Source organism: Furipterus horrens, unplaced genomic scaffold, assembly GCF_987537825.1.
Source record: "Furipterus horrens unplaced genomic scaffold, mFurHor1.1.pri manual_scaffold_5, whole genome shotgun sequence".
Lineage (NCBI taxonomy): Eukaryota > Metazoa > Chordata > Mammalia > Chiroptera > Furipteridae > Furipterus > Furipterus horrens.
Window position 1 is genome coordinate 9,247,622 of NW_028327175.1, and position 23,958 is coordinate 9,271,579.

A 23,958-nucleotide genomic window follows, 5' to 3' on the forward strand; every position below is an offset into this window, starting at 1 on the left:
CTAATGAACCACACAGACAAATGAACAAAATTGAACCAGAGGCATTTAAACAAGGAACAGAGTAAGTTAAAAGGCAGGAGGAGGGGAGGGAGGGAAGGAGGATAAGTAGGGGAAGGGTTTAGTCAAGGAACGTGTATGAATAACCCACGGACATGGACAACGGGGTGGGGACTGACTGTGGGAGAAGGGGTGGGCTGGGGGGGAGGGAGCAATGGGGGAAAAAGTGGGACAACTGTAATAAAAAAACAATAAAAAATGAATTAAAAAAAGAAAATTTTAAAAAATTTAGATATTGTAGTTCTAGATTTAGAATTTTTACTTTTTGTTGTGTAAGTGTCTGTGTGTACTGAGTTTTTCTGTGTTTTCATTCATTGCATGAGTATTCTGCTTTATTATTGAGCACAGTTAAAACTGCTGCTTTGACATTTTCAGTTCATTCCAACGTCTGGTTTATCTCAGGGCCAGATTTGGCTCAGTTTCTTTTCTCTTGATAATGTGCTCTCTTTTCTTGATTCTTCATATGTCAAGTCAGTTTGGAATGTGTCATGTAGGTTATGAATGTGAAGTTATGCAGATTCTGGTTTTTGTTATTTTTCTCTAATGCGTACTATTTCCTTTGCCGCAGCCGGCAATTCTCTCGGCTAGGCTTGAGCTGCAAGCAATGTTTCTTTGGGCAGCAGCCCTGGCCTTGATTCAGATCACTCGCTTTGGCTGCGTTGCTTTGTTCTGTCCCACACACGCATGGTTCAAGGGACCAGCCCGAGACGGGTAGACAGAATCTAGGGATCCTTTCTCTGACTCTGTTCTCTTCCTTTCCAAGATTCCTCCACTCCAGCCAGTCTCCAAGCTTCACTCTTCTGCTTCTGCTGACCAGAAAGACTGTGACTTTTTCCATGAGTGCCCTCACCACCAGGTGCCAAAATGCCAAATGAACCATATTATTCCCAGACTGAAGGCCACAGAAGTGGGGGACATCCATCATGGACTCCCAGAGGGGTCTATCTGCTTCTGTTCCCGCTCCAGTGGCTTCAGGTAGTTGCTTTTGTATTACATCCAGGTTTCTCTGGTAGGGGCTTAATTCCATCATTACCAGAAGCTGGTAGTCAATTTGACCTGCAGAATTGTTTCTACCAGGAAAGAGTCAGAAACAACTTGAGTGCCCATTAACAAGAACAGTTATAGAGACTGTGGTACATCATTGGATGGAATACTATGTAGCCATTAAAAAGAATAAGATCAATCTAACTACTAACAAGGAGTGATTTCCAGGACATTTCTGTGGTTTATAAGCAAGTTTCAGAACCGTATGTGTAGCCTGTGGAGTGGATGCTGGGATGTGGCTCCAGGTTCTCCCTTCCAATCAATGCACTCTGTTCTCTGCAGCAGGAGCATCAGCTGCTGGAGGAGCACAGGGACGCCCTCTCCAGCAATTGCCCTCTGTCTGTCCTCGCAGTCAGTGACTGGGTATAATGGGAGGGTACAATAGCCTGGCCCCTTCATCTCCATTTGGGTCACCTCTGAAGGCCTGTCCTCATACTAGAGTGCCCCATTCATGTGACAGAGATGTCAGCTGTACCTGCACCACAGTTCAACCGTTCGGCCCAACACAGCTCCCTCACAAGCGTGTTCCAGCAAAGCAACCCCCCCCCCCCCATTAAATCTCCTGCATGCAAATCTTCATCTCAGAATCTGTTTCCTGGAGAACTGGATCTCAGACAGCCATATGCCTTTCAGGTAAACAAACAAGCAAACAACACATGGTTCTGTAAGTCCAGCTCCATACGGAAAGGCAGGGCAAAGCGCTGGGAGAATACAGATGCAGCGCCAGTAGCAGTTACCTTCAGGGAGAAACTCGGCTGGGGGCAGGGTATCCAAGAGACACTTACTGTGTGCTGTTTGAATTTGTTACAACCCAAATATATTTGTGGGTCTTTGTGGAATTAAAAACAAATACAATCATGATAACCAAAAAATAGCTCTTTATCTATACCTTCAATCGACACCCTTCAAAACCTGGGTTTTAGGACCACACACCTACCTGTGCGTTGTCCACCTGTGCATGGATCTCTCAGCATCTCCTCACTCAAGGGTCCTCAAAGCAAACTCAGCCTCTCCTCCCTCCAGCTTTTTTTTCCCTGTACTTTCTCTGTCAGCGAATGAGAGCATCGCTCACTTGCCCAGTCATGCAAACGAGAAATGTGGGAGTCATTTTTGACTTTTCTCTCTTGCTGCTCCACTACCAATCTAAGTTCAAGTCCTGTTGGTTCCATGACCTCCCTACTCCTCAGACCACTTAAATTCTTTCCATTCCTTGTCATGAGCTTACTCCAGGTGATCGTCCCCTTTTGCCTGAATTATTGTTTCCAAATTCTGACGTTTCTCCTTGGCCCCGGCCACTCTTCACATTCCAGCAAGGCCACTCTTTCTAAAACATGAAGCTGTTCAAACGCGACAGGGTGGGCGTTTGCATGGAATCATTCACAGTCTTCCAGTTGAGACCCAGCCCATTTTATGACCATTTCCATGTTGGGTCTGGAAGGCAGCCTGTCGCCTGGGAAAAAAAAAAGAACGAAACGGGCAGCCTTGGCCTGGGTGACACAGAAAGCATCATTTGGATGAACTGGTCATTTTCCATAACAACTTTTCTGGGTGATCCCACGGAGCCCTGTGGGGTATGCTGTGCCCAAGGGCTAACTGGAGGGGGTTCAAAAAGAGTAGGAATAATGAAAGAATGCAGGAAAAGATATATGGAGAAAAGTTAAAAGTTTAAAAGTTAAAGTTCAGCTATAGTTTTGGCAGCCTGACAGTGAGCAAAGTCGCATTCTTAAATGCAGATGGAGGCTGAGAACTCACTTTTTTTTTTAAAGTAGAAAAGTAACTATAGAGAACGCTTGGAGAGGGCTAAAATAGAATTCTCAGTGCGCCCAGTGGCCCGGTTATCCTGCGGTCTGAGATTCTTAATAAAGCAAATCTTGAACACGCTGTCCAAAACAGAAAAAAAAAAAAAGAATTTCTTCTTGAATGGCAGAATTGTAGGTAATATCTTTTTTTAAATGTTGTTTTCCATTAAAAGAATTTTGATATTTTTGATCTGTTCCCAATCATCATCATAATAACACCAATAGTTTAAGAGACTTTTTTGAGTGAGCCTGATTCACTCCTTTTTTATCTGGACTTCGTTTCATAGAAAACTCTCCCACATGCACAAAAGGAGAGAGAGAGGTACTAGGCCAACCCCCGTGCACGCGCACCGCTCGGCTCAACGATTAACCTCCGTGGTTTCCTGTATCCCCGCTCATGGCAGTTGTCAAGCTCATGTCTCAGCTCCAAACCCTTCCTTCCATGTTCTCCTTGAGGAGCTGGGGGCTTGGGCTCTTCGGACCTCCCTTCTGTCTTGCCTGGAGGACTCCACCACCGCCCCCCAGGCAGGAGGAGACAGGGGCTTCCTATCACCCGCCCCGAGATGCTGCTTTACCCTGGCAGCAGCCGGTCCTTCCAGGGACACAGAAGCCTCCCGTTTGCACTTTTTTCTGACACACCAGCGAGCCTCCTCATCCTCCCCAAGGACAGAGGCAGCCAGAGTCCCCTCTGCAGTTGTCCCGGGCGTTCCTGGCCCCCAGAGCCGGTCAGTGACCTGCTTCAAGTCTCTGTTACGATAAGCGGTATGGTTTCTGTCTCCTGGCAGGATCCCGACTGATATATGCCTCCTCCCTTCCTTTTTCCCTGAATGAAGTATTTTATAAGCAAATTCAGACCTTAGGCCATCTTATCTGAAAGCGCCTCAGGCTGCACCCTTAAGGTATATGCATTTAATGTGTGTACATAACCACCGTAATGTGAAACAAACAGCAACATTAACAGTAATCCCTTAATGACGTTTAAAAATTATTTTGTATACACATTTCCTCGATCTTCCTAATGACTTCTGAGGTCTTCATAACATCAGTCCCAGATGCCTTTGGGATGGAGGGAGGCAACTGAATGGGGGGGGGGGGGGCAGGCGGGGATGGCTCACGCTGCCTGCGCCAGGTGAGATTCCGAGAGAACGGCAAACTTTTCACTTGCGTGAAGGCTACACCTGGGGTAGAAAGGCGTCCGGGGGAAAAGACGAGACTGGAAGGGCAGAGCAGGGGGCAGTGGGCAGCCCTGGGATCGAACAGCTGGATGCAGATGTGTGAGCCACAGGATGATCGATCGCCTTTGGGCGCGGCCTCCTCGCCACCGGCCTGCGTGAAGAACCTGAGTGATGGAAGTATCTTCAGTCCACAACTTTACCAGGAAAAAAGCTGACAAAGGCGTCCAGGGACAGGGTGAAGGGGACGTGCCCACGCGGAGCTGAGCTGGAGGCTTCCTTGAGCTCCTTCCGTGACAGGGATGCTGCTCCCAGCTGTGTGCTCAGCTGTCTGTACCCGTCCCGGGACATAAATCTCATCGCGTTCCCGGGAGAAGCACCGCCTTGCCAAATGACAGTTCTTACAATGAAAGTTTCAGTGATTTATTTATCTTTCCAAGATTCTCCAAACATCAGAAACTTAATTGGACTTGTCTAAACACTGTCAGTCACCCGCAGCCTTGAAGACCTCCTTACTCCATGTTTAGAACATAACGAAAATTAATGACACAATAAAGATGCCAAAGTTCTGGTCTCCGATAGAGGCAAAAGGAAAAGCAGTGAAAAATGATTCTGCGTATTTCATAGCAGTGCTGGATTGTAATTCAGTGTCACGGGAGGAGGGGTGCATGGGAAGACTAGCTAGCGTGGAGCATTTCCTGATGAACCCAGGGGACCCTCCTGAGCCTGCAGGCTGTCCCCCCAGCAGGCTGGGGAAACAGGGGTTACAAAGAAATTGAAGTATTTTTAATTGGCATTTGCTACTATTCGGTGCTGAACCATGAACTATACAACTATATTTGCACATGATCATCTACTTTCTCAGCAAATCAAATTCACTGTTACTTTCACAGCTTGATTAGAACAGCACTGATATTTCTCTTGACTTCAGAGTCCAGGCTATCCTGGAGAGCGTGTTTTTGGTTATTTTCTGTGGATTTGATAGGCTCCATAACTGCGTAAACCCCAGCTTTGGAAGATCAAGTTTCATTCTCCTTAATCTCAACCTACACCAGTCACCAAAAGACCAGGAGAGAGAAAAACCAAGTTTCTGCCTTTGCTTTGCTGCTTTTAGTGATACAAATGAACTGTTCAAGTAGAACTTGCTAGAATAGCAATTTCCTCATCTGTAAAGTGGGTTTGAGTGAGAACACACGCCTTGCTTTCCTTAGAATGTTGTGACAGGAATGCAGTGAGATAAGGCCCTTTAAACACACAAACAACTCTGTACTCAGGGGGTCTCCAGAATTATGTAGCAATTTATGTAAGTCTTAAGATTGATTCTGCTATGACCTTAGTAAGTTCTTAAACCTTGCATAATTTAGCCCAAGGAGAATGGAGATTATCAATTCCTTTTTCTAGTTCCTTCAGAAGAAAGTTTTGGAGGAGAGGTACCTTTCTGGACCTTCTTCTCAGTTTCTTTTATGGATGTTCTTCCTCTGCTTGATTTTTTTTTTTTAAAGATTTTTATTTATTTTTAAAGAGATGGGGAGGGAGGGAGAAAGTGAGGGAGAGAAACATCGATGTGAGAGAGATACAGCAACTGGTTGCCTCTTGCGCACGTCCCAACTGGGAAATGAACCCGCGGCCTAAGGATGTGCCCTGACCAGGAATCGAACTGGCAAACTTTGACTCTGTGGGATGATGCCTGAGCAACTGAACCATACTGGCCAGGGCTGCTCTTTCCATAAATGATGATGTTCCTCCTGTGTATTATGCCCTAGGCTTACTCTTTGCACCTTATCCTATGAGCTTTTTATAGATAATGTCACTTACGTCCATGTTTCCAGTTACCATCTATTTGCAGTTAACTCCCAAGTCTATGTCTTCCTTACATGTCTCTTTTAAGTTGCAAATCTGTGTGCCCAACTCTTTACTAAAACTATGTCCCAAAGGCAAAACAAATTCAACGTGTCCATTAATGAATCTGTCCTCTTTTCTCTCAAAAATGTACCCTTTTTCCATATCTTTTAATCATCCAGGCAATGATCCAATCAGAACCTTGATTATAGCTGTTTTCCCTGGTGGCTGGTGTCAGAGAGGCAGGAAGCACACACTGCCAGTTCAGTTGGGACTATGTCTGTAACTGGTGTATCATCACTTCCAATAAATTCCATTGCTCAAGCAAGTCACTGAGTTCACCCAAATTCAATACAGTGGAGACATCGACTACCTTGTGACAGGGAGTGGCGAGTTCATACCACAAAACAATGTGTGGAACAGGAGAGAGCATTGTGACCATCTTTGGAAAATGCAGTCAGCCATAACGGCCAGATCACCAATCAAATTCAGACTTGACTAACTATGAACCCAAAGCACTCACACATGAAGTTATATTGCTTCATATGTTCACAAGAACAGTTTCTTCACTTCTGGAAAATAGGTGAAACGAGGGAATATTGGGCGTCTCAATCATGAGTTAATTGCTCATTCATTTATCCGTCCAATATCGTTAAGCGCCCACAGCAAGCCCAGGCATTGTTTGAGTGCACCCAACAACAAATGAGAAGAGGCAAGTCATGGTGTCGCAGAGCCCAGAGTCCTTTCTTCCCCTGTTGCATAAGTAGTTTTGTTTCGAACAGATGGAATCAGGATTAGTTGTGTTTTTTAAGAGCAAATCACGATCAATTTTTGATCCTAAGGAATGCCGGGTTGAAGCCCTACAGGGAAGGAGAGGTTTGCCCGGAGTTTAAAATGGAAGCTTGACCCAATCAAAGTTAATAGCAACCTAAAATATTTAGACTGCTTGGGGCAGCATGTATACAGGGGCCGTTGTACAGTTTAAATATTTACGGTTGATAAATATTTTAATTATATGACAGTACTTGACACACAGCAGCTTGTAGGAAAAAGTGCTTGAATTTCGCATGCAAGTGAATTAATGTCACATCCTGTCCCAGGGTCAAACTGTGGTGCTGGCTAAATAGACAATGGCTGGCAGGCCAATTGCCCAAACAATCATTAAGACAACTGAAACAATAACAACTAAATCAGATTCACTCTTATGAAAATCTAATCAATTGCTCCAGAATCAGATATAACAGCTCCCCAATCCAATTAATTTAATTTTATTTGGTTTAGTTAAGTGACATTGGCACAGCTGTCATGGGTGCCTGTTCTCCCCTCATACACGTAGCATGACATCAGGTTAGCATTTGAAGGGATCCTGCAGACATCCGGTTCTGTGCCTTCCCCATGGGAGAGAGTGTAGACAGTAGGCAAAGTCACTAGACAAACGTGCTGTGTGTGTCTCTGGAGTGCCAAGTGTATCCTCAAATGTGGAGGGAGTTACATTTACATATTTAACCAAGTACAAATATATCATGGAATACGTATTAGTCACAGTAAATTAGATTTTGCTGTAGTAACAAAAAATTCCAGTCTCAGTGATTTAAAATAAAGCTTATTTTTCATTCATGCGACATGCATGTGCGGGTCAGCTGGGGCCTGTGTTTCATGCTGTCCTTGTTCCCAGATCCAGCTTCATGGAGCAGACTCTGTAGAACACACCTACTCTCTGTCTTAGTGCAGGGAAGACCACCAGAGGAAACCGTAGGCTGGATCTTAATGCATTCATCCGAAAGTGGCAGATGTCATTTCCACACATACTTCATTGGCCAAAGCATGCCATGGAGACCCATATATTTCAAAATGGGGCAGGAAGTGCAACCCTATTGTGTGCCCAGAAGAGCTAGAAATATTTGCTGAACAGTATTAGCACCTACCACAGAAGGGGGTGCAAAGTTCATATAAACTTTAGGATGAAACACAAGACTTAGGAGACGTTTTTTGCGACCAGTGTGCATCCGCTTAAATGTTGATTAAGTAGGAGAATCCTAGAAAATGATGCATACTTGCCTGAAATATGTGATCTTATAATATACATAAATATATGCATTAGATATAAGGTACGTAAATATATATTCATTCTCTTATCTTTTGATGTCAGTCTAAGGGAATTTCTATGAGAGTGAGTTCATTGATTGGTTTCTGGCTGTCTAATGTACCTAAGTGCATGGTCTATGTGAGACTCTAAAGCCACCAGCAAAGCCATCTGAGTGGAAAGTACTTCAAGATGTTTTACAACTCTTTTACTTTTGTCTCTTTCATACGTTATTTGTGAACAATTTCCAAATGCAAGTAATTTGCATTTGTTAAATATTTCCAAAGTTTTTAACTTATTTTTCCAGCACTTACTATTTATTTTGAAAGATTTCAAACCTATAGACAAGAATCCATCTGTATAGTTTTCAAAGAAACAACGGCTCTCCTTTTTTTGTGATCATATTCTGTGTGTTTCAATAATATTAAATTAAATTCTGTAATTGTAATAAGTGCAAATTCAGCAACATGCTTGGCAATGATAACAACTCAAGTGGCAGGAATGGCCGTGCAAGGGCATTCTAAAGAATATACGGGCCATGAGCCCCAGCTGCTCCTTCACATTGGGTAGGATGTTTTAAATGACAAATGGAGAGCTCCTGATGCTAATCTGGTGATGACATGATTAGTTAAAGGAACTTGTACTCAACTTTGGTGGAAGCGTTTTTGAAGCACTATCCAACAGCTTCATATTGCAATTAATGAACCTAAGGCCCGATGCCTGTGAACTACTTAACTTCGCCCATTCATTCACTCATTAAGTCATTTATTAATACATTCATAGGCAGTATAGTATGGTGTATATGAATATGGATTCTGGCCCAGACTGCCTGGATTTGAATTCCCATTATACTAAGTGACCTCTTTTCTTCAACTGTAAAATGGAGAAAATAGGACCTACCGTATAGGGTTGTTGTGAAGATTAAATGAGGTAATGGATGTAAATGCTAGTCAAATGTTAACTTATGGTCAGTTGCGTTCATTTGATGAGTATTTGCTGAGTAAGTGCCATGTGGCACGTATTGAGGGAACTAATGGAGAAAGAAAGGTGAACAATAGCACAGCTGCTTTTCTTGTGGAGTTTATAGTCTAATGTGGGGAGACAAATATTGCATAAATAGGTTTTGAAATAACTTGATACCATTTAGTACATTCTGTGGGGAAGTACAGGATGGTTCACAATGAGTTTTTCCTCTCTGTAGCCTGAGAGATTCGTAGAGTCTGGCACATATGTACTAAGTGCTCAAAATATTTCTGGAATTAATGAATAAATAAATATATGACAAGAAAATCCATTTAATGGCTGAAAAAATACTGAAACTAAAGTCATCTAATCTCTAGTTTTTCTAGTTCACTAAGATGACTTCTTTAAATAGGTTTTCTAAGATTTGAACTTAGATGACCAGAATAAGAATTCTGACTTTTATATGACAATATGAGCACATCTACATTCTTAAGTTAGGAAAAATGCAAATAGAATATCTTTATACATTTAAACCACTATTTTTTAATATGTTTTATTGATTATGCTGTTACAGTTGTCCCAATTTCCCTTCCCTCTGCTCCCCTCCACCCAGTAGCCTTTCTCCCTCCAGTTGGCCCCCCCCTTTTAGTCCATGCCCATTGGTTGTGCATATAGTTCTTCTCAACATCCTCCTGTCTACTCCACTCCCTCCTACTATGCTTCCTAATTCCTGACCATCTCCCTCCGTTTCCCCCTTCCCCCTCCCTGCTGACCTTCCCCCATAATGTTCCCCATACCTATAATTCTTTTCCCACTCTCGTTGCCTACTTAGTTTGCCTTTGTTTTGGTTCCCTAGCTTCTGTTGTTGGTTGTTCTGATACAGTTTTCATTTTAATGTTCATATTTTGATCCTCCTTCTTCTAAACAAGTCCCTTTAACATTTCATATAACAGTGGTTTGGATCTAATGAACTCCTTCAGTTTTACTTTGTCCTGGAAGCACTTTCTCTGCCCTTCTATTCTGAATGACAGCTTTGCTGGATAGAGTATTTTTGGCTGTAAGTTTTTGATTTTCATTACTTTGAATATTTCTTGACAGTTCCTTCTTGCCTGTAGGGTCTCCCTTGAGAAGTCAGGTGATAGTCTAATTGGAACCCCTTTGTACATGATTCTTTTCTTCTCCCTTGCTGCTTTTAAGATTCTCTCTTTATCTTTAACTTTTGACAATTTGATTATAATGTGTCTTGGAATGAACCACTATTTTTATGTGCTTTAAAATGAGTTTTATTTGTAGAGGTTTAATTTTGAAAACTGTAGGGATCTTTTGACTAGCAAGGGATGTTATGAAACATTAAGTAAATGCTAAAAAGTTACATTACCCCCTAACCAAATAGGTCTACCATTTAGCAGCTGCCTGCAGCCTTCTCTGACTCTAATGACAAATACTATAGGGAAGTTGGGGCTCTGCAGAGCTCCAGGAGGAGAAGAAGCAGGGAAGCACCATTCTGAGAAGCTCAATTTTACCTAAAGATTTACCTCCTCTAAACATCCAAACAAGAATTGTAAGCAGTTCAGACAAATCTTTTTTCAAGATGCATTACATGCTTTCCTTCGTTAGAACATTCTGAAAATGCAGAGTGCCCAGTTTTAGCATAGTCAATGGTAGCTAGGGAAATCTCACCAGTAAGTGCATTGAGCATCAGCCTGCGAGCCAAGTGTCGCTGGTTCGATTCCCAGTCAGGGCACATGACTAGGTTGCACGTCAGGTCCCCAGTTGGGGGTGCGAGTGAGAGGCAACCACACAGTGATGTTTCTCTCCCTCTCTTTCTCCTTTCCCCTCTCTCTAAAAACAAACAAACAAACAAATAAATAAATTATTTTAAAAAAAAAGAAATCTCATCGGTTGAAGTTGTAAAGAAGAGAGTGGGCAGCCGTGAACTGTTTCTGTTTGCTCCTATTGCCCTCATCTGTAATAGTTTCTCAGATGTTGGACATGACTGACAAGGGCCAGATATATATATATATATATATATATATATATATATATATATATATAATCTGGAAATATGGAAATCTCTCCAGAAAGTGTTCAGCCATGTGATATGAAAAATAAAGACTCTTATGGAAGAAGATACCAGACACAAGAAGCATTGTATATAGGACGAGAACACCTCAGTCCCCTTCAAAGTAAGCACCTTGGGACCTCAGACAGTTCTCTCAACGTCTCTTCCAATGTTCAAAACACTCCGCAAAATCCTTTTTTGGAATCACCATCAGCTGCCCTGTTGTATTTTCCTGATTCTCATCGAAGGTCTGAAACCTCTTCCCTTTCAAAGGTGATTTGAGTTTTGGGAAAAGCCAGACATCACAAGGTGCCAAATCTGGGATGTAGAGGGGTGTGAGTCACCTGGGTGATTTGCTGTTTCACCAGAAACTCTGCACAAGACGTGATGCATAAGCATGTGCGTTGTTATGGCGAAGCTGCCAATCACCAGTGGTCCATAGCTGCAGCCTTCCGAATCATCTGAATAGTTTCCATGGATTCATTGTTCTACCCATTGATTCGTTTTGAATGTGACAGCCACACAGTACACATGCTCACTCAATGGCACCTACTGCCCCCACTGACTAGCACTCTGAAGTCATCATTGTTCACACATGTGCATTCCAGTCCACTCTCCTTGGCTGCCAGGTTACTTCAATGTTATGAAAACCATTCACATTATATTAGCAACAGCTAGACATCTTCCAGACAGACCTCCTATAGCTTGTTATCTACTTATCTATCTATCCCATTATCTGCTAAGTGCATTTATGAACAAGACAGGGAAGAATATTTTTTCTAAATGTTTATTAAAGTATAGTTAGCATGCAATATTATATTAGTTTCAGGCTTATAACATAGTGATTCAACATTTATATACCTTACAATGGAATCACCATGACAAATTTAGCAACCATCTGTCACCAGGCAAAGTGATTACATGTTATTGACTGTATTCCCTGTGCTGTGCACTATATCCCCATGGCTCATCTACTTTGTAACTGCAGATCTGTACCTCTTATTTCCCTTCACCTTTTCACCTGTCCTCCTGACCGTCCCCCTCTGGCAACGACCAGCTGGTTCTCTGCATCTATGAATCTGTTTCTGTTTCGTTTGCGTGTTTGTTCGGCTTAGACTCCACTTAGGGATGAAACCCTGCAATACTTCTGTTTCTCTGACTTATTTCATTTAACATGATACCCTCCAGCTTTATCCATGTTGTCACAAATGGCAAGATCTAGTTCTTTTTATTGCTTCGTAATTATTCCATGAGGTACATATAATGGAATATACTTATATACACTATATATTCTTTCTTCATTCATCTATCTATGGACACCTAGGTTGCTTCCTTATCTTGGTTATTGTAAGTAATGCTGCAGTGAACATAGGAATACATATGTCTTTTCAAGTTAGTGTTTTTGTTTTCTTTAGATATATACCAAGAAGTGGAATTTCTGGATTGTACAGTTCTATTTTTAATTTCTTGAGGACCCTTCATACTGTTTTCCATAGGGGCTACAACAATTTATGATCCCACCAACAGTGCACAAGGGCTCCCCTTTTTCCACATCCTGCCAACACTTGTTATTTGTTGACCTTTTGATAGTAGCCACTCTGACAAGTGTGAGGTGATGCCTCATTGTGGTTTTGATTTCCATATCCCTGATGATTAGTGACATTGAGCATCTTTTCATATGTCTGTTGGTCATCTCGTCTGTGTTTCTTCTTTGGAGAAGTGTCTATTCAGGTCCTCTACTCATTTTTCAGTTGGATTGTTTGTTTTTTATGCCAAGTTCTATGAGTTCCTTATACATTTTGGATATTAAACCCTTATTATATACAAACTTTGCAAATATCTTCTTCTATTCAGCAGGTTATCTGTTTATTTTTGATGGTTTCCTTTACTATGCAGAGGATTTTTAGTCTGATGTAGTTCTATTTGTTTATTTTTCCTTTTTTGCCCTTGCCCAAGGAGACGTGTACAAAAGAGAAATATTGCTGCGACCAATGTCAAAGAGTTTACTGCCTGTGGTTTTTCTTTTAAAGAGTGTTATGGTTTAAAGTCTTCATAGTTTAGTTTTCCTTCTCTTTCATAATTGTTTTGGCTATTTCAGGTCTTTTATGATTCCATGTAAATTTTAGAATTATTTGTCTTAGCTGTGAAGGGATGTCATTTGTATTTTTATAGGGATTGGATTAAAGCTGTAGGTTGCTTTAGGTAGTATGGACATTTTAACTGTTAATTCTTCCTATCCATGAGCATGGGATATCTTTCCATTTATTTATGTCCTCTTCTTTTTCTTTATTCAATGTCTTATTGTTTTCAGAATACAGGTTTTTACCTCCTTGGTTAAATTTATTCTTATTTTATTCTTTTTAGTGCAATTATAAATAGGATTGTTTTATTAAAACCTCTTACTGCTAATTTGTTATTAATGTATAGAAATACACAGATTTTTATATTAATTTTATATCCTGCAACTCTACTGAGTTCATTTATTCTAATAATTTTTAGGTGGAGTCTTGAGAGTTTTTTATATCTAGTATTTTGATACCTGAAATAGTGACAGTTTTATGGTACAGATGCCTTTTATTTCTTAATCTAGTCTGATAGCTGTGGGCTGTCAATACTATGTTGAATAAAATGGTGAGAGTGAGAATCTTTGTTGTGTTGCTACTCTTAGAGAAAAAGCTTTCTGCTTTTCACCACTGAATATGATTTGAGCTATGAGTTTGTCATATATAATGTTTATTATGTTGAGGTATGTTTCCTCTATACTCACTTTTTTAGTTTTTATCATAAATATGAGAGGGGACCCCCCCCAAAACAGAATTATCTTCTGGAGGGTGAGCCCCCTTAGTACAGGCTTCCCCCACTAGGTGAGTGTCCTAGGAGCCCATCTGTATCCGTGCACCAGCTGGCGTTGCTGTGAGAGGCTGCGTTCAGCTTCAGTGAATTCTTTTGAAGACTCGACATGTTTGCCCATTTCATGGCGGATGATTTACAAGCCCACCATACTGATCATTCAGCAGTGTCTGTCCAAATTTGGCATGACCCCTGTGTCCCACCCTCCCTGTTCACCCCATATCACCTGGAACAACTTTTTTTGTTTCCCTGGATGGAGAAAGTCCTCAAAGGAAAATGTTTGCCAATGTGGAAGAGGTGAAACAAAAAATGGCAGAAACACTAAAAGCATCAAAATCCACAAGTTCAAAAACTGTTTTGAGCAGTGAAAAAAACATCTCAATAGGTGTAGTGCATTAAATGGAGAGTACTCGGAAGGTGACTGACGTTTAAACATAGAAGAGTAAATATACAATTATTTAAAATAAATTCCAGCTTTTTAGGGTACCCCCTCTCACAGATGTTAAATTTTGCCAATTTTCTTTTTCTGTATGCATTGAGATGATCATAAAATATGTATCCTTCTTTTATTGATGTGTATCGTGTTGCTTGATTTGCAGGTATTAAATTATCCTTGCATTCTTAGAATAAATTCCTCTTGACTGTGGTGTATAATCTTTTTAATGTACTGAATTCGGTTTGCTAATATTTTATTGAAAATTTTTGTATCTATGTTCATCAGGGATATTGGCCTGTAATTTTCTTTTTTTTCTCTTCTCTTCTTTTCTTTTTCTTTTTCTTATGTAGAGTCTTTGTCTGGTTTTGGTATCAGGATATTGCTGGTCTCATAGAATGAGTTTAGAAGCACTCTTTCCTCTTGAAATTTTTTGAAATAGTTTGAGAAGTATAGGTGTTAATTCTTCTTTAAACGTTTGATAGAATGCACCCTGGCTGGGTAGCTCAGTTGGTTAGAGCATCGTCCTGATAAACTATGGTTGTGGGTTCAAGCTCTAGTCAGGGCAGATGCAAGAAGCAACCAATGAATGCATAAATGGGTGGAATAACAAATTGATGTTTCTCTCTCTCTTTCTATCTCTCTCTCTCTCTCTTCCACCCTATCTCTAAACTTTTTTTTTTTTAATTTTTGGAAGACTTTTCATGCGGACTCTTTTTTGTTGGGAGTTTTAAAAATTATTATTGCTTCAATTTCATTTGTAGTAACTGGCCTGTTCAGATTTTCTGCTTCTTCCTGGTTTAGGCTTACAATGTTGTATATTTATGAAAATATACCCATTTTTAGGTTGTCCAACCTGTTGACATGTAGTTGTACTATTTTTTATGATCCTTTGTATTTCTGTTGTGTTAGTTGTAACTTCTCTTTCGTTTCTCGTTTTATTTATTTAGCTCTCTCATTTTTACTTGATGAGTCTGGCTAATAGTGTATCAATTCTGTTTATCTTTTCAAGGAACCAACACTTAGTTTAATTGACCTTTATTGCTTTTTAATCTGTATTTTGTTTATTTCCACTTTGATCTTTATTATTTTTTTCCTTCTACTTTGGGTTTTATTTGTTCTTCTTTTTGTTGCTTTAGGTGTAAAGTTAGACTGTTTATTTGGAATTTTTCTTGTTGCTTGAGGTTGGCCATTATCACTATAAACTTCCCGCTTAGAATTGCTTTTGCTACATCCCATTGATTTTAGAAATTTGTGTTTTTATTTTCATTTGTCTCAAAGTAGTTCTTGATTCCCTGTTTGATTTCTTCTTTTATCCATTGGTAGTCTAGTAGAATGTTGTTTAGTCTCTCCATGGTTGTGTTTTTCCAGTTTTCCTCTTGTTATTGACTTCTAGTTTCATACTGTTGTGGTTGAGAAAGATACCTGATATGATTTCAATCTTTTTTAATTTATTGAGACTTGTTTTGTGGCCTAACATGGGATGTATCATTTTGCTTTGAGAAATGATGCCCAACCAACTGAACCACACTGGTCAGGGCTATGCTTTGTGTTTTTGACATAATATTTTAGAATCTTTTTGTTTTGTGTATCCCCTAACTACTTATTTTAGTTGTAGTTGATTTTGCTACTTTTGTCATTTAATCTTTATGCTAACTTTTGAAGTGGCCAATTCACTGTGTTTTTTATATATTTGCCCTTACCAATGAGATTTTTTTTCTGCCATATTTTTTTTATTTCTTATTATAGCATTTTCTGCTTAAAGAAGGCCTTTTAGCATTTCTTGTAAAGCTAGTGTAGTGGTGATTAACTCTTTTAGTTTTGCCTTGGAAGTTCTTTCATCTCTCCCTCAACTCTGAATGATAACCTTGCCCGGTAGAGTATTCCAGATTGTGGATTCCTTTCTTTCAGCACTTTAAATATATGCCACTCCCTTCTGGCCTGTAAAAGTTCTGCTGAGAAATCAGTTTATAGCCTTATAGGGGTTTCCCTTGTTTGTGACTTGTTGTTTTCCTCTTGCTGCCTTCAGGATAGTCTCTTTAACTTTTGTCATTTTAATTACAATACATATGGGTCTCTTTGGGTTCACCTTGCTTGGAGGTCTCTGTGCTTCCTGGGCCTGGATGTGTGTTTCCTTCCAGGCTACGAGAATTATTTCTTAACCATTATTTCTTCAAATAAGGTTTCTGCTCCTTTCTCTCTCTTCCTTCTGGGATTCCTATAATGTCAATGTTATTGTACTTGATGTTGTACCAGAGGTCCCTTAAACTAACTTCATTTAATTTCTTCTTTCTTTTTCTGTTCTGATTGGGTGATTTTCACTATTTGGTCTTCCAGGGCACTAGTCTGTTCTTCTATATTATTTAATAACCAGCTATTGATTCGCTCTAGTGTGCTTTTCATTTCAGCTATTATGTTCTTCAGCTCTGACTGGTTCTTTATCTTATTTTCTAATCCTTTGTTGAAATTCTCACTGATTTCCCCTATTTTATTTTCAAATATAGAGAACATCCTTATGAATGCTACTTTGAATTCTTCATCAACCTAATTAATTATCTCTATTTTATTAGGATTTTCTTTTTCTGGTTTGTTTTTCTTATTTCTTCATTTGGAACATATTCCTCTGTTTTCTGTGTTTGTTTCTATGAATTAGACAAAACAGCTATCTCTCCTGATCTTGAAGGAGTGGCCTTATGTATGAGCAACATCTGTGTAGACTGTGTGCTGGGTGGTTTTGGCAGGCTGCTGAAGTCTGAGAGGGTGAGTGTAGTGCCTGGAGCACCCTGGGGAACTGGTTGGCCAGGTTGGAGCAGGCTTGGCGCAGGGCAGCCCAGGGTGTGGTGGTGCTCTGAAGGTCTGGCTGTCTGGGGCTGCAGTGGGCTCTAACTGGTGTGGCCCAGGGCACACTGAGGCGCCCTTGCAGGTCACCCCGAGCATTTGGACAGATAGCCCCCATGCGGTGCAGGTGAAGAGGGAACATGAACAGTGGCACTTACGGGAACCTCTGATCTTATGGAGTTCCTGCACATCTTGAGATCCTGAGAGTTCTGGTGGGTCCCCAACATTCTCTATGCCACCTCTCTTTTTCTCTCTCGTTTGTCATGCAGAAGCTATACAAACAGCTCTCAGCTGTATTTCAGGAGGAGTTGCTCTATGTGTAGGTGTGTATTCTGTGTGTTCATGTGAGTTCAGGGTCTCCTTATACCACCATCTTGGGTAACTCTTTCACAATGGTTAGTATTTGCAATGTTTGGTGTCTAGTTTTCTATAGGCACCCACCGAGGTAGATATTTGGCAGTATTTAGCGAATTAGTGTAGAAAATCATCATAGGTAAATAAACCTCCAGGAGTCCATTTTGTTTATCTTACAGCCTCCTTTTTTTGTCCTCTGAACATGTGAACTACATCTGCTCACTCCTTCCTGGATTTATAGTTATTCTCTATATTTTTCTTCCTTTCTTCTTCTCTCTTCCCTCCTAATTTTCTCACTATTTTCCTCTTTCTCCCACCATGCTCTTGTACATATTTTTTTTCTTCTTTCCCCTTTCCCTTCTTCTTGTCTCCTTCTACTCTTCATTCTTCTTTTCCCCTCCCTCCCTCTTCCTTCAGCTTTCCCTCCCTTTGAAAAATCTTACTTCTCTTTCTCCATCAGCAGAAACCTCATACATATCTTGTAATCTTTATAGTTACACTGTAGTTTAAGTCATAGGGTTTCCCTGAGGTGTGTCTCCTATGCCTGCCAACTATTTAGGACTTCAGATCTGGAGATATCATGATGCATATTTAAAGAAGAACTGATAAGAACAATCAAATACAAGCTGCCTGTCAACACGTGACAGCTTGCAGAAGAGCTCTTTTAAAGAGAATAGAAATAATGCTGTAGAGAAGCCAGAGGAGGTTATAAAATTTCAAACTAGCATCCTGAAGGGTAGAGCAGATATAGGAGAAGCTTGATTTAAACAAAGCAAAGTAAAAACACAACACTGGACCTGGGAAGAGTTAATGGTAGCGAAACTAAGAATTAGAAAGTGGGTTTGAAAACTTCCTGTGGGAGCCCTGAGTTGGCCTGCGTTCCCAGTCCATTGACTCCACGCCAGCAAATACATCTCCTGTTCATCTATCAGCATTTGTTTTCTTGGCGAAGACCGGGATTCCCGGCAGTGGGAGAGACCAGCACTGCTTAAAATGCAGGTCCCGAGCTTCTGCAATGATCTCTGCGCACTTGCATTTTCATGCTCTGGAGAGGCTGATGGTGCTCCCAGCCACCCGGGCAGTAGCTGGGTATGTTTCAGGGGCTGCTGGCACCTGGGGACAAACCCTTGCCTCTCTCCAGAGGCAGTTCCCTCGTATTGTCTAGTTACCCCTCCCCCTTCCAATATTTTTTGTCTTGGCTCGTTTCCTTTTCTCCTGAGCTTACCTGGGCTACTGTGTTTCCTCGCATAGCCCAATAGTTAAGCATCAGAGTTCTGCTGTTCTTTTCATTGTATTTTTTTCCATTACCGTTGAGTCCCCTTATGCCCTCAAGGCTCCCCACCCCCACCCCACCATCACCACACTGTTGCCCGTGTCCATGAGTCCTTTGGCTCCGTTCCTTTTTCAGGGGAGGGAGCTGGAAATATTCTCCTCCTTGGTCTGAGTGGTGGCTGTGTGAGGGTGTGCACAGGTAAATATTCGTCCAGCCGTGCATGTGAGATTGTGTGCATCACCGTGTGTAAGTTACACCTCAGAAAGAGAGGGAGAGAAAATTTAGGGTCAGCAGGTCTCAGTTTGCATCCACTTTGGGTTACGTGGCATCTGAAGGCAACATTTAATTCCTGTAAACAGGAAAAACTGTATTACCTGCCACGTAGGAAATTTTGTGGCTCTAATGAAAAAGCACTCAGAAGTATGTAAGCTGCTTGGTATAGGGGTAGTTCCAATAATAGATTGCAAGAATCATTATTATTGTTTGAGAAAATGCTTTTATTTAAAATCCTTCTCTGCGTGTTGGAACAGCATCTTTCAAGGCCTTAACTCAAAAGTGTGACTGGATGAGGAGATTTTAGGCACCATAGCAGAATTATTGGGCAAGGCCTGTGGCTGCTCTTTAAATTACACTGGCCAGGTAGCCCCAGCCGCCTGGCCGGTCTGTGCTGGCTGGCCCCACCTGTGTATCACATCCATCACAGGCACGTTCCTTGAGTCCTGGAGACAAATTTTTGATGAATTCATTTTGGCAAATCAACTCCACTCATGATCAAAATGCACACTCTTGACATATGCACTTTAACACCAATGCTGAGAAACACAGCTATGACTAATGGCATTATTTCATCCCAGTGGTGGAAAATCAGAGCCTTCCTTATTTTCTTCCTTCCATCATTAAAATCTGCTTTACTATGCCCAGGAAATAGATGAGATTCCTGGTATTTATTGCTGACCTCTACTTTGCATGGAAGTGCTTGGAAATCCACAGACCTCTAGCATTTTAGAGCTCTACGAGTCCTTAAAGATTAGTTATGTGAACAGCCCTCACTTTATAAATGAAGTAGGAGGAGAAGTTACTTGCACAAGGTTCATTCATCTTCAACAAGCAGTGAGTGACGATGCCGGATCTGGAGTAGACCCTGGATTATATGACATGGCGTGGACAATTTCTTCAAGCTCTCTTCTAGAGCCCTCCCAAGCCAGACTATAATTGAAGCAGTACTGCCTGATATGCACCTATGTCTTCAATAAAACATTAATCCAGACTGTGTACGGTGGCTGGAGTGATGGATTAAAAGTGCTCACGGCAGAGGCAAGGACTGCCAGCCGGCACACAGCCATGCAGGCCTGTACGCAGGTAAGACCCTCCGCTGTGACTCCAAGCTCCTGTGCCCTGCTCCGGGTGGGAAAATACAGCCTTCACCTCGGCCTTCCCTACCTGCCTCTCAGACTCTCCTCTGCTGCATGCAACTCTTTGGGGCATCACTTTTGCCTCCTGACTTCCTGATTCGTGGGCTACTCCAGAGAGTCACTCCATTCTGAATTCAACCAGCTAACTATACTGGCCAGAGAAATGGAATACACAAGGGGACGGGCCCCAGTCTCCAAAGCCCCTGAACCCCAGGTCCTGACCACATTTGTTACAGGGCATGGAACCATACTTTATCACCCTCTAGGCTAGTAACCTAACCTAGTGAAGTGGATCAGGCACAAGGCACCAAAGAGTACTGAGGGCTGTGGCAAACTGGAGAAGACACAGGCAACATAAAGGGACAGTCACTGCTCTGCTCAGAGAGTTTCTCCATGGAGATTACAGACCTCAACATTGCAACATCTTCAGATGCCTTTTAAGATAAGCCATAAGTTTTAATTTATTAAGATGATATTTCCCAGTTTTTGGAAGTCATTATTTGGGTCAAAGAAAAACATTTGTGAGTCTTGAGGTTTTTTTGTTTGTTTGTTTTAACTACCGCCCTAAAGGATGGTCCAGAGATATGTTTTCAAATTCAAGGCCAGCAGGGGGTAGAGAATGAGGATGGACAGAAAGGTGTTTGGATATTAGGTCGGTTACTTCTTGGATCAGGCAAGGTAGTGCAGACATAGGGAGGGGGGAGCCGAGATCACGAGGCAGCTCAATTCCACCTGCGCTACCCATCTCTCCCTGTGGCAAAGTCATTAAATCAATCTGAGCCTCCTTTTCTCCCCTGGTAATATGGGCGCCTGCCATCTTCTCAGGGATTAGTCATTCGGTCAAGACACTTCATGTTATTGAGGTACTCATCCACTCATTCATTCATTCAAATATTTATTAAGAACCTGCCATGCAGCAAACACTGTGCTAAGTGCTCGCAATGAGTAATGAGCAGAATATACATGGTCCTGGGCCTCAAAGAGCAGACAGTTAAGACGGAAAGGCAGACGACTCAGGGGGCAGAGGTGCTGTGGAAGCTGCCATGAAGTCTGGCTTCTCTTCCTCACCTCTTCCCTCTCTGCTGTGTTCTCACCGTAGGTGTTCAAGCCCCTTCCTGAACATGCCAGGCCTCTTCCTGCCCGTCGCTGTCCTGTCTTAACATCTTGTCCTCGCTGTTTACTCATCCCGGAGTTATCTTGCCCCAGATATTTGCAGAGCTGCTCATTTCTTTCTTTCACACCTTCTTCAGAGACGGATCCTCCAACTGCTCTATCTAAAAGAGCAGCTCCACGGCCTTCTCTATTGCCCATGGCTCTGCTTCATTATTTTTTTTGCACTTGACCTACTAGTATAGATTTGTCGTTGTTGTTAGTGTTCATTGTCTGCAGCTTCATGGAGCCTGAACTTTCGACTCTTTCATTCAGGGCTAAGTTACTCTTCAAATGTTTGTTGACTGAGTAAGTGAGGGAAAAACATGGGAACCTACTTTGGTTCAGGGAACGCTCTCTGGCAGAGGCGACGTTTAAGCCAATAAGTGGGTCAGAAAAAGGAGTCGTTGTTCAGGGGGAGAGGGGGAGTGCACAAGTGTTTGGGGCAGAAGTCCTGGCGATGAGTAAGAGCCTGTCACAGCAGTGAAAGACGTTGAGTGCAGCTCCGTGACCAAGTGGGGGCAAGGGAGAGGGCGGTGGGCAGAGAGGCAGGCAGAGGCAGGCGTGGACGGCCCGGAAGGCCTGTGATGGAGCTTGGACTTCATCCTCCATCACAGGGATGCAAGATGAAACAGCCGCTTTGGGAATGGCATGGCAGTTGCTCACAAAGTTAAACATGCCCTTCCTATACAACCAGAGATAGCACTCGGGTATTTACGCAAGCGAAACGAAAACTTACTTTCACACAAGAAACTGTGAATTTTCATAGCAGCTGTATTCTTTATCCCCAAAAGAGCCGGTCTATATTTTGCATTCTGTGCTGGTTGCACGGCTGTGCTTGTTTATCAAACTCTGCATAATCATACACTCCAAAGGGTGATTTTTCTGCATGGAAATGACTTTTTAATTAAAGGAACCATGGGAAGCCGTTGGAAGGTTTGCAGCGGAGGTGTAACACCGTCAGATCCGTGTTCCCAGAGGCTCTCTGTAGCAGGGGACAGCAAGAAGGGACACAGGAAGCCAAGGAGACCTTCTTAGTGGACCAGGTGAGAGATGACTGTAGCTTGGACTGTGGCGAAAGTGGGAACAGGAGAAAGTAGAGGATTTGAGACGTGTTGAGAAAGTAGAATCAGCAGGGCTTGGCAGTTAATTAGAAACAGGAAATGAGAAAGAGAGGGGTCAGGAATGTTGCTGAGGAACTTGGCTTAGGAGCAGCCAGGTGGACAGGGCGCCATTGTCATGTACACACAGGATGCACAGGAGGAGGGACAGGCCTGGGAGACACATGGCGTGAGGGTAACATGGGGTGAGCGTGGGGCTGACACACATCGTGAGTGCAGGTAGTACTTTCATCGGTCTGACTGGCTGGCTTTGTTTTATTGCAGCTAGATAGCACACACCTGAGTACTGACCTCTGGGGGCCTCTCTGCAGCCATGATAAGAAAGCCACCCGTCTTATAAGTCACAATTGAGACTTCAGGTTCTGTAGCATCTTCCATACTTGGGGCTGCCACCCCTTGGCTGGGTAAGCCGTTGTGTCTGCTCAGTTTACGCAGGGACAGCCATGGTGTTAAGATAGTTGTCAAGTCAGAAGGTGGACCATTCCACACGCCAACTACCATTTCCAAGGCACTTCAGAGACATACCAGAAAAACAAAATGGAAAGCAAAACAGATTTCAAAGAAAAGTCAGTACAAATGCCCTAGAAAATAGAGCTGTTTCCCTCCCCGACCCAGGAGCTCCTGCGCGTGGATGTGGCTTGGGCGGTCCGACTGTGCAGAGGAACCTGAGTGTCCACATCCCGCCCCCTGTGCCGTCAGCCCCTCTCACTCTCTGCCCCAGACAGAGCTGGGCTGCGAGTCTCTGGCCAAACCGCCTGCTCCGGTTTTCATGGGGCCCAGATTCTGTGGGGTCCGGCCTGGCCAGGAGACACTCAAACCGAATGAGTGTGGGTCACAGCCAGGAAATCACCGATTGCTTTCAGAGCATTCAGAATTCCCAACCAATGACATGTTATTGATCCCCCAAATATTCTGGTGAAGTTCATTGGGAACTCTTGCCTATATTTATGAATAGGGAAGCTGAAATAAAGAGACATGCATTCTGGACAAATCAGCTAGATTCTAAGTATGGAAAACGGCAGACTATTGTTTCCTTATTTTTTTCCCTAAAACATCCTACCTTTGCCTTAGCAGCATGCTGCAACATTATGGGCTTTCTGAAGGCCAGCTCAATCCAATTGCTGTCACGGTTGCCTCTGGGTGGGTGGGGTTACAAGATGGCTTTGTTCTTCTTTACATTGTCTGTGCTTTCTGATTTTCCTATAATAGCAGGCAGTACCTTTATAATTGCTAAATAATGGAAGAACTGTCACTAAAAGCAGTGTGCACAGTATGAAGCCATTTTTGAAAGTGTACACGTGAGACTTCACATCCAAATGTCAATATCAGTCATCATGTCTGCCTAGGACCATGGGCAGGGTTTCTTTTCTTCCTAGTGCTTTCTGTACTCTTCCAATTTTTTTTTTTTGACAACTACAAATTACTTTCATAATCAAAAAACTAATAAGCCCCTTTTTAAAAGTTGCTATGCAGCCTTTTTCCTCGATTAAGTCTGTGAGTGTGAGGAAA

General features: G+C 42.2%; 1 long non-coding RNA gene across 1 annotated transcript; it reads left to right on the top strand.

Moving 5' to 3' along the window:
• The first annotated feature begins 20,074 nt into the window (after positions 1-20,074).
• Positions 20,075-23,114, top strand: LOC150008177 (uncharacterized). The gene is made up of 3 exons (XR_016511278.1): positions 20,075-20,126; positions 22,242-22,374; positions 23,065-23,114. It is a non-coding gene; the product is annotated as an uncharacterized LOC150008177 (long non-coding RNA).
• The last annotated feature ends 844 nt before the right edge of the window (positions 23,115-23,958 follow it).